Genomic DNA, 11,687 nt, shown 5'->3' on the forward strand with positions numbered 1-11,687 from the left:
ATGCTTCTGAGACAATAAATAAATAATAAACCTATATGTGGCCTCACATTTCTCCTGTTTCATTTTTTCCTCCTTTGGCAAAACCCCACTGACAGTTTTCTAGTCCCAAGGAGGACCATTCCTACCTGTGGCTGCTCCTCCTTTGAGATGCTATACTCACTAAGGCATCTTCCACTCCTCCTATTTTATTTCTACTTTGAGAAGCCATATCATCCAGAAGCAGCCAATGGCGCCCGGCACATCAGTCTGGGGAGTCTGAAAGGGAGCCTTAGGGCCCATGCGGTGCTCACATCAGAGAGAAAACAGCTTGGTGAAAGGGTCACCATATATCGAGCTAGAAACCTTTAACTTAGCTGAGGCATATTCAAATGATTGAGGCAAAATAATAAGGGCAAAATAGTTGTAATCTGCCTTCTTTAGAGCGCGGAAAATGACCACCCACACAGAGATGAAACGTGACTTCAGTCAGGAAGCCTATAAACAGCTGTCATAAAAGAACTGCAAAAAAGCCCTAGCTAGATTGTATACCATTATCTATTTGGTGAAGAACCAGAAAATGATAAAAATGTGACAGTCCATTTCTAAATAGACCGGCTTACTCACACACTCCTGTCTGCTACCATCTTGCCTAGCCTCCCACCTCCCTGCTCCTTTTACACCTTTCCATAGTATGCCCGATCCCCAATCTTTCTTCCACTTTCTCTCACCTCATGTTGTCATGCTCCCCTCACATGCATCATGCACTTGCCGTGTCTCCCATCCTCTCCCCTTCAGTCCTCATGCCTCCTTTGCATCTTCCTTTGCATCTTGCCTTCTATTCTTCCTCCTCTCGGATGCTGCCTCTACCTCTACCTTCCTCTTACCTCACTTTGAATCTTTGTGCCTCTTTTCCCTTGATATTGCCTCCCATTCCTTTCCTGAACTCACATTGCCATGACTTGGTCCCTTTCCCTTAACAGTCAAGCTGTCATCAGCTTGTGGCAACCCTTGAATCAGAGATTTCCTAGAGTTTCAGTCAGGACAGCCCTGAATTATGTTGTATCACAATATGTCCAAAGTATGACAGCCTCACTTTAGTCATCTTGGCTACTATGGAGGGTCGGGCTTAGACGAAGGGTTAGAAGGCACAATCATCATGTTTGCAGATGACACCAAACTGGGAGGGATAGCCAACACTCCAGAAGACAGGAACAGAATCCAAAACGATCTTAACAGACTAGAGAGATGGGCTGAAACTAACAAAATGAAGTTCAACAGGGACAAATGCAAGATACTTCGGCAGAAAAAAAAATGGAATGCAAAGATACAGAATGGGGGACGATGCCTGGCTCGACAGCAGGACGTGTGAAAAAGATCTTGGAGTCCTTGTGGGGAGGAAGGAGAACATGAACCTACAATGTGATGCGGCTGCTAAAAAAGCCAATGGGATTCTGGCCTACATGAATAGGAGTCTAGTGTCTAGATCCAGAGAAGTCCTGCTCCCCCTCTATTCTGCCTTGGTCAGACCACACCTGGAATGCTGCGTTCCATTCTGGGCACCGCACTTGAAGGGAGATGTTGACAAGCTGGAATCCATCCACAGGAGGGCGACTAAAATGATCAAGGGTCTGGAGATCAAGCCCTATGAGGAGCGGCTTAAAGAACTGGGCATGTTTAGCCTGCAGAAGAGAAGGCTGAAAGGAGACATGATAGCCATGTACAAATATGTGAGGGGAAGTCATAGGGAGGAGGGAGCAAGCTTGTTTTCTGCTGCCCTGCAGACTAGAACGCAATGGAACAATGGCTTCAAACTACAGGAAAGGAGATTCCACCTGAACATTAGGAAGAACTTCCTGACTGTGAGAGCTGTTCTATTACACAGAATACAACAATGCTAACAGACAAATTATAATCCTTACAGGCGCATGAGTAATACACAAATACAAACTATTTATAGCATTACATCAAACATTATATTCATGTTTGTATGTTTTTTCAGTAACAATTAAGTCTGTTCTATAACTGAGTACAACACTTTAAATTCCAGTATTGTCCCACGTAGATAAACGTCTTAGAAATGCTTGGTCAATGGAGTAAACAACTATGTATTGTGGTTCACACTTTAGATAACTTTATCATAGTCCCATGTAAATTAATGTTTTGGAGATGCGCAAAAGGAATACAAACCATAAAGGAATGTAGAACAAAAGAATGTAGAAACAACAAGGATTCCCGGGTATTTTTTAACGTTTGTTTCTGGAGGCTTTTAAGCAGAGGCTGAATGGCCATCTGTCGGGGGTGCTTTGAATGCGATTTCCTGCTTCTTGGCAGGGGGTTGGACTGGATGGCCCATGAGGTGTCTTCCAACTCTACTATTCTTTGATTCTACCCTTGAATCCCTGACTCCTGCCTGACTCCTAGAGGCAGTGACGGAGTCAAGGAAGCATGGATGATAGCATGGGCACTCTTTTCCTCCAACCTCAGATCTTGGTGCTTTTCAAATAGCCTCTGAGAAAAAACTTTATATCTTCTTTTTTTCAGAAACAGATCAATTTTCTTCACCCATGAGCAAAAAGCTTCTGCTCTGATAAAATATTTAAATCACTTTTTAAAAATAAATGTAACTGCTACAAGTCTATAGGAAGAGAAAAAAACATAATAATATAATAATAATAATAACACTTTATTTATATTCCGCCCTATCTCCCCAAGGGGATTCAGGGTGGGTCAAAGTACACATACACGACAAACATTCAGTGGCATTTGGACAGACAGAACAGAACAAGACAGAGAGAAAGGAGGTACAGTAGAGTCTTGCTTATCCAACTTTCGCTTATCCAATGTTCTGGATTAACCAACGCAGTCCGCCTCCTGCCTGGATGCACAACTGTTTCTCTAGGCAGCAAGGATTGAACTTTTTATGGATTTAACTTTTGACAATGTTGTTACTGTAAGTTAATTTTATGCAATTCTATCTATTTGTAGTCAAATTTTTAGTAGTCAATGTTTTTGTAGTCAATGTTTTCAATTCATTGCGATGTTTTGGTGTTAAATTCATAAATACAGTACAGTAGAGTCTCACTTATCCAACACTCGCTTATCCAACGTTCTGGATTATCCAACGCATTTTTGTAGTCAATGTTTTCAATACATCATGATATTTTGATGCTAAATTTGTAAATACAGTAATTACTACATAGCATTACTCCATATTGAACTACTTTTTCTGTCAAATTTGTTGTATAACATGATGTTTTGGTGCTTAATTTGTAAAATCATAACCTAATTTGATGTTTAATAGGCTTTTCCTTAAACATTCCTTATTATCCAACATATTCGCTTATCCAACATTCTGCCGGCCCGTTTATGTTGGATAAGTGAGACTCTACTGTAATTACTACATTACGTTACTGTGTATTGAACGGCCTTTTTTTGTCATTTGTTGTAAAACATGATGTTTTGGTGCTTAATTTGTAAAATCATAATGTAATTTGACGTTTTAATAGGCTTTTCCTTAATCCCTCTTTATTATCCAACATTTTCTCTTATCCAACGTTCTTCTACCCGTTTATGTTGGATAAGCGAGACTCTAGGGCCTAACTTCTGAGGCAGTATTTTGTCAAAGAGCTCTTACTGTCAGGATTTCTTCCTAATGTTTAGGTCAAATCTTTTTTCTGTCATATCTATCCTTTTCACCCACTCCCCTCCTGAGGCAAGTCTGGGCAGAGGGTAATGTTTGTTTTAAGTTGCTGTGAAGAAAATGTGTGATTCCAGCACTGCCATGACCAGAAAATTTAATCCTTCTGCCATGCGAAACAGATGTATGGATAATAAAGCCCAGATGGCAGAAAGATTTACATCAAAGGGCAGTCAAAAGAGGGGACAAAGCAGCTGGAATAAATGGAATTGATTGAAATCAGGAAAAAAGAGACCTGCTTAAATTTGACCAAAAGATTTTATCAACGTTTTGTGTGTGCGGGTATATGTGGGCCATCCTGTTAGCTGTCAACTTATGGTGACCCAATGCATTTTGCAAAGTTTTCTTAGGCAAGGAAGGCTCTGATGTGACATTTTTAGTTCCTTCAATTCTTGCAATTTCAGCTTTTATTTATCACCTCAATATTCTCCTCAAATTTCTATTTTTATTTAAATTTATCTTATTATATTTCAACACATTTTTATATAATGTCTTATAGTATTTCCACCTTTATTCTTAATATTCTTATTTCACCAATTCACCCCACTATATAAAAAGTATTGATTTTATTTATTTATTTTTCCAGAATTCTCTGTTCATTTATCCCAGTCCATTCTCAAGATTGTTTTACACTAGGCCATTACTTAAGAGAAAATTGTCTATTTAAGGGGTTTTTTTGGAAATATTTTTATTGTGCAATTTACAAGCAACTTGTACATTTCTTGTTACGAAAAAGAAGAAATGGTATTCTTTTCTCGATTTAATAAATGCGCATCAAGATAACCACCACCAACTTGACAGAATAATGTGAAGGAGAGAAAGAAAGAAAAAACCCAAAACAAAACAGTTAAAATTTAAGTTTTAAGTTTTAAGTGTTTCTCCCATCTAAATGGACTCTCACACATTTTGTATATGATTTCTGTTTGAACAGAGCTTGAAGATGTAAACATCTTTTTCTTTCATTTCCATATAGTAATTTTGATTTACTTTCTAATAGCAAAGTAACCGCCTTGTTACTTATTCCCACTTGGAATGTGGACTGTTTTCTTCCATATAAATAATAAATAATAACACTTTATTTATATTCTGCTCTATCTCCCCAAGGGAACTCAGGGTGGATCAAGTACACCTATACAGCAAACATTCAATGCCTTTTTGGACAGACAGAACAGAACAGAACACACAGAAAGGAGGTACCGTATATACTCGAGTATAAGCTGACTTGAATATAAGCCAAGGCACCTAATTTTACCACAAAAAAACTGGGATAACTTATTGACTCGAGTATAAGCTGAGGGTGGGAAATGCAGTAGCTATGGGTAAATTTCAAAATAAAAATAGATACCAATAACATTTCATTAATCGAAACATCAGTAGGTTAAATGTTTTTGAATATTTACAGTATTTCAAAGAAAAACAATAAACTAGCTCTATAAGTGGAAAAGTAGGGGCAACAAAAATAATATGATATCAACAACATAATAATAATGATAATGATAACAACAACAACAACAACAACAACAACAACAACAACAACAACTTCATTTTGATCCCACCCTATCTCCCCATGGGGACTCAGGCCGGCTTCCAACATAGTAACAGGCAAACATTCAACGCTTATATAAAGAATGCAGAGCTAGATATAGATCTATATTATAGATACTAATTTCACATATGCATTTTCCCCTGAAACATTTGCAAATCCCCTTTGTGTGTGTGTGTGCGTGTGCGCGTGTGCGTGTGCTTTTCCCTCCTGTAATATAGGTAGGTAAGAATATATTCATATCTATCCAGACATCTCTCTTTATATAGATATTTGCAGAGACTTGCAAACATATGAGGGGAAATTCATATATAAAATTAATGTATATAGATAGATACACATATAAAAATACATAGAGATGGCAAAAGCTTGCAAGGGGTTAATGCCTATATATCTGTAGGAGAGTTTAACAAATATTTCAGGGGAAAATGCTTTCATAAGATTAATGAATATATATTTTTCTTCTTCCTGACTTGCAAGAGTGTTTCTTTTTTCAAAACATTCCCTTGATTAAGAGCAGGAGGCTTTGGAAAAGTAAACACACTGACAAGGGGAGAAGAGAGAAATAGATCACATATTGCAAGCACTAGCCTGAAGGCTCCTTGCCGGCCTTGACCTTGACCCGATTATACGCCGAGGGAGGCTTTTTCAGCTCATAAATAAGGGCTGAAAAACTCGGCTTATCTTCGAGCATATACGGTATGTTGTGTTTTGAAATCCAGTTTTGGTGCTTTGGAGGTTGTGCCTTGGAGATTGTGCTCGGATTCAGCCACGGGGAATGCTGTTGCTCCATTCTCTATGATGAAGAGCCATCAGGACTTCCTCCTTCCTTTCGGTCACCAGTCACCGGCATTTGATGGTGTCATAAAATACCTCCCCTGCTAAATTAGTGGGACCTCATTTCTCTACTTACAGCTCAGCTGATTTTGAACAGCTTAGGTAAACAGTGAGCAGGGCTTGACAGTAGAGTACTCACCCCAACCAGGCTTCAACTGGCCACCTTTCGGTTGGCAGATCTTATTACTGCTGGTGGTTTACCAGCTGTGCTCTCATTTCAATTATTGTTGATTTGCAATCATTATTGTTCTATTTTATCTTCTATGTCTTATTTTTGAGGTTGTCGAAAACTGCCATGCGATTATTAATAATGTAATTGTCAAGAGTCAGACGCCAATTTGAGAGCAAAACAGAGTTTATTCAAGATATAGCCCAAAAAATAGGCACAAACACAAAAGATGGCTTTAAACACTTAACTTTCAGTGTTTAAAGGCAGTCCAAACAAAAATTTATCAAAAAGTATGCTTTAGCAACCAAACCGGATTTATCCAAGCAAATAGTTCAGATAAAACAAAAGGTGCTTCAATTCAGCTCTAAACAAACTAAATTGGCTTGGAAAGGCAGCCAAAACAAAACGAAGACTTGGAAACTTCCCAAAAAACTCCCAAGAGTCACAAGCACAAGGCTCTAAACAGAAACTAAAACCGGGCTTGCAAACAGAGTCGGAGCCAGTGCAAAAGGGAAGGGATGGTTCCAAACCCCTTCTGTTGCAAGCAAGCAGGCTTTGGAGATTTAAAGGGGCAGTGCACAAAAGACGTCGTCAAACCGGTCCGGAGTCAAAATAGCAGGAACAGCAGCAAACTGCTTCAGGAGTGCAGGAAATGCCAGAAGCTCAAGGGACAAAGCGAAGAGACGTCATCAGATTGATCCAGGGTCAGGGCAGGAGACAGCAGCAGGGTACAGAAGCAAGCCAGAAGTCAAGAGCCGTGGGTAGACTAATCAGAGGGCGAAGGCAGAAACAGGGTCGAATTCCAGTCCAGGGTCAGAGGCTGTAGTCATCAATCCAAGGTCCACGAATTGGCACAAAGAGCCAAGGCAACGAAGGCAACCGCAGCTAAAAATAGTAATAACAGTGCAGTCCAGGAAAACCCACACAGTTCCAGCCCTCCGTTACAGAGCAACCCAGGTAAACTTACATCTGAAGCAAAGTCCCAGTCTAGTCTTCTTAACACGTACAGGAATCCCAATGGCGCCCAGCAACACCTTGCCACACGCAAAGTGAAGTGACCAAACACTCCCAATTTATCCCAATTCTCCCTGGGTGTCCAAACACCAACACCCAAAGAGCAAGTGTCCCAAATCCTTAATCAGAGTCAGAACTCCACACAGCTAAGGCTCGTGGATCGGACGTGCCTAATTCATCAGAATTCCAATCATCCTGCCCACACCCAACACCATGCACACCTGAGGATCCATCCTCCCTCCTCCAAGCAGACCAAGTGGGATCTGCTTCTGAAGATACCCAAGGTTCAGCAGTATCCATGGGCCCCAATACCCCAGGCATCTCCGGTGCCCGTGCCCAGTCAGTGCCCACTTCCTCAGCCACCACCTGTTCACCAGCATCCATTTCTTCCACAAACTCCCCATCTGAATCTTCCTCAGAAGACTCCCCATTGAGTTCCCTAATTCTCTTCCTGTACAAATCCTCCAAGGAGCCCTCCTCGCGAGGGTTTTTCCTTCCTCTCCTGATCCCACCACTATCATCCGCAATCCCTGAAGGTGCAGTCACAACAGTAATTTTAACCCCACAGTTCAGACTTCGTCTCTTCTATGTCGCACCTCCCACCACAAAAAAATAATGCCATTTTTAAAATCCAGAAGGAGAAGTTTGTTATTAGCTAAACAAAATTGCTCATAAATGCTCTAGGAAGATTTAAACAGAGCTGATTCGAGGAGTAAAAAGACTTGCATTTATATAACCATAATAAAGTTCCCAAATTTATTCAAGTGGACTAGTGCTTTTCTTGGAATTTATCTACCTTGAAAATGCGCAAATTACACAGAGAAGCTAAGATGGCTGAACTTGAGACATTGTCCTTTCTGAAACTACTATGCCCTTATGGAGCACTATTCCCTTATTCCCACTAAGGCAAATAATGGATCTTGTCAATAATACCTTGATTCCTCTATGCCCAGGGGAAATTTCTACTGGTTATGGAGCATCAAAATGAACTTTTATCTGTGAATTGTATCTCCCCCACATTGAGCTGATGTAGGAAAGATCCTCACCCCTGAAACTTTACTTTCAACATCCCTGGCCATTGCAATTTAGAGGTGTTGATGCCCCAAGAAAATTTAATCCAAAACCGATTAGCTGGGCTAAATTCTGCTGTATGTTCAATTTGGATCTAAAATGTTTTCTGGGGAAAGAAAAACTCATTGACAAACTATTTATTAATGCCGTTTCATGTGAATCAAATGCTGGACCCAGTTCACCTCTAAGCAAATCAAATGCATTATTGTATTAAAACAGCATTTAATTTCAAAAGTGTAACATCTTTTAAAAACATGACAGTAAAATGATCTTTTCTAGGCATTTTAGGTCCTCCAGTGCAACTCTGTGCTAGTCTATGGCCAGAGGTTCTTCATATGAATATTATCCACAGTTACACATATCCATGCAAAGCCCAGGAATATATACCCTGCATTTCTTGCCTAAGAAATTCTAGAAATTTATGGGTTTGAGATAACTTCACAATTGATTTGAAGTCAAACAAACACAACCAAAGGCTCCCTATACACTCTTTACCTATACATACCCTCCACACATCCTTACCAGATGCCCAATGTTGTCTCCCAAGGTGTCATATTTGGGGAACCTACCTGGGGGATGGTATAGAAGTTGAATACACTCTGGTTCTTCACTCAAGACAAGAATGTGAAGATGTTGGGGACATGATGCAGGGCATTGATGATTAGCCCATTTATATACGGGACAGCCTTGTTGATGTTCTCAGGCGTGGCTAGATCTGATAACTTCTTTGCATACTTGCTCCACACCTGGGAACATTCCAAGAGTTATACAAGACTACCAAGAAGGACATTTTGCAATGCCATGGCTATAAGTCTGCCACTCCACCCTTTCCCTGAAAAGACATTAGTATTGAGGAATTCAGTTATTATAGTTTGCACAAATCATTGTTGCATTATTGTTGTGTTGATCTTAAGTACTCTTAAACCGACTGAGTCATGTAGCCCATGTACACTGGGAACTAAATCTAGGACTAGGCCACAGGATTGCTGCTTCAGATCAGCCCTAGATCCAGCATAGGTGTTTACATACTCTGCACCCAAACCTCAGCAGTGGCAGGAACATAATCAATTTTGTTTGATCCGCCAATCTAATTCCCCCCCCCCCCCGGATCATACCCTTTCCTCTGCTGTTGTTTGTCACTTTGGCAGTGGCCGTAGAGGTCCCACTCTTCCCCCCTTTTTTCCTTTTGATGTCAGCAATGGTACCTGGCAATAGTTAGGAGCTCTATAGAACTTTGTAGCTACAGCCATCATGACAAAAAACAACCTAGATAATTTCCATCTCCTTTTTCCTGCACTGCAGAATACTGCGTGGCAGCACTGGATTGTGTGGACAGGTGGATAGGTCTAAGTATCCACATCAACCCCTAAGTGCAGCTGTGGTCCTTCCCTGGCTCATGTGTCCTTTGCCCACCTTCCCTTCTATCTGCCCCACTCTCATTTCCCTTACCTCTCAGGGCCAAAACTCTCTGCCCACAAGTTGGTCTTCATGGTAATCCCGGATGATGTTGGTTTTCTGCAGGAAAAACCCCAAGGAGAGCACAAGTTCCACGTCCTGACCAATGACAGGGTCTTCCAGTTTAGATGCAGAGAAGATTTGGGAGAAGCCAATGAATGCCAAGGCGGTGCCATAGTAACAGTACTACAGAGGTTAAAAACCACAAAATGTTAAGGCAGGGCTGGGCAAAGTGTGACTGTAGAGATACATATGAATCTGACAAAAATGTAAGGAAATTTATCACCATACCCTCAGTGTATGTGGGAGGGGGGGCACATTTTTAGGGACAGGGGTAAAAGTACAGAAAAAGATGTAGTTGTGGGGATATACTACAGACCTCCAAACCAGACAGAAGAACTGGATGACCAAACATGCAGAAAGAAGAGTTATAGTAGTAAACGGGGATATTTGTAGGAAAACATAGATATACTGTGGGATATCATTAGTTAAAACCGCTTTGCTCCCCTTCAGGCAAATTCGGGGTATTATTGAGAAATCTGACCCCTCAACAATATGAATTATATGTTGTTTATTCGTTGTGATGGCGCGAGTGGTGCCATCTATATGTCAAACTGTAAGTTGCAAGATTTGAATTGTATCATGCCTGATTTTGCCTTTACCCTGTAAATGTAGTTGGATTGATTGGTTATTTATAGCTGTCAATCAATGTTGTTTGCACCAGTTATATTGCTTTCTCAGCTCAATTGTTTGGCTCCACCTCTTCTTGGAGTAGGACAGTGTTTCCTTTTTTCATTCCACCATCAAACTCTCTATCAGATGGACGTGAGAGAGAGATTTGACTCTAAAAGCCCTTGATTAAGTTACCTCTCAGCACCAATTCTGAGGTTCTTACCCTTGAGACTTATGCTTCATGTTCAGGGCCAACCTGAACGATGTTGAGGAGTCTCAAGCGCCTTCAGATCAGTTCTTTGGCACCAGAGGAAATCTGTGTCTTCAAACATAGGCCATTTGGACTGAGGCTGAGGATTGCTCCAACATTCACAGCCATTGAGAAAGAGGGACCTGGAAAAGCTTCTCAGCTGCAGAGCTCCTTGGACTTAAGACAACCAAAGACTGTAATGTATATTTTCCTTTACCCCTTTGAAACTTCCATCTTATTGCCTTAAAAGGATAAGTTATTTACAGTGTTTTGGTCCTTGGGAGTTCCAGTTTCCCTAAAGGAGGGCAAGAAGCAATCCCCTGGGGAAAGATGTCACATCCATGCCTCTTTCGCTAAGAGTTATAGCCCCAGGCGCGATGGCACAGTTGTTCTGTTGCTTCTGATTTTTCGTGACCTCATGGACCATCCCCAGATCCTTCAAGGTCAAGCCAGTCCCTTCAAGGATACTGTCCATCCATCTTGCCCTTGGTCAACCTCTCTTCCTTTTTCCTCCCATTTTCCCCAGCATCATGATCTTTTCCAGGCTTTCCTGTCTTCTCATGTTGTGGCCAAAGTTCTTCATCTTTGCCTCTAATATCCTTCCCTCATGTTGTGGTGACTCCCAACCATAACATTGTCATTTTACTACTTTTATGAATTATAATGTAAATATTTGATATGCAGGATGTATTTTCATTCACTCGACCAAATTTGGCACATATACTCGATATGTCCAAATTTGAATACTGGTGGGGTTGGGGGGGGGGGGGGGGGTTGGAATGATTTTGTCATTTGAGTTGTAGTTGCTGAGATTTATAGTTTAATTACGATCAAACCACATTCTGAACTCCACCAATGATGGAATTAAGCCAAACTTGGTGCACAGAACTCCCATGATTAACAGGAAATACTAGAAGGGTTTGGGGGGCATTGACCTTGAGTTTGGGAGTTGTAGTTCACCTACATCCAGAGAGCACTGTGGACTCAAACAATGATGGAT

At 40.8% G+C, this 11,687-nt stretch overlaps 1 protein-coding gene across 1 annotated transcript in view; it reads right to left on the minus strand.

Moving 5' to 3' along the window:
* Nucleotides 1-9,319, minus strand: part of LOC100563293 (squalene synthase) — a 33,843-nt gene extending 24,524 nt beyond the window's left edge. The window contains 1 exon segment of the mRNA XM_062969608.1: nt 8,880-9,319. The gene's annotated coding sequence lies outside the window, so the exon portion shown is untranslated.
* Nucleotides 9,320-11,687: the final 2,368 nt, after the last annotated feature.

The sequence above is a fragment of the Anolis carolinensis genome, chromosome 1 (genome assembly GCF_035594765.1).
Source record: "Anolis carolinensis isolate JA03-04 chromosome 1, rAnoCar3.1.pri, whole genome shotgun sequence".
In the NCBI taxonomy this organism is placed as follows: Eukaryota; Metazoa; Chordata; class Lepidosauria; order Squamata; family Dactyloidae; genus Anolis; species Anolis carolinensis.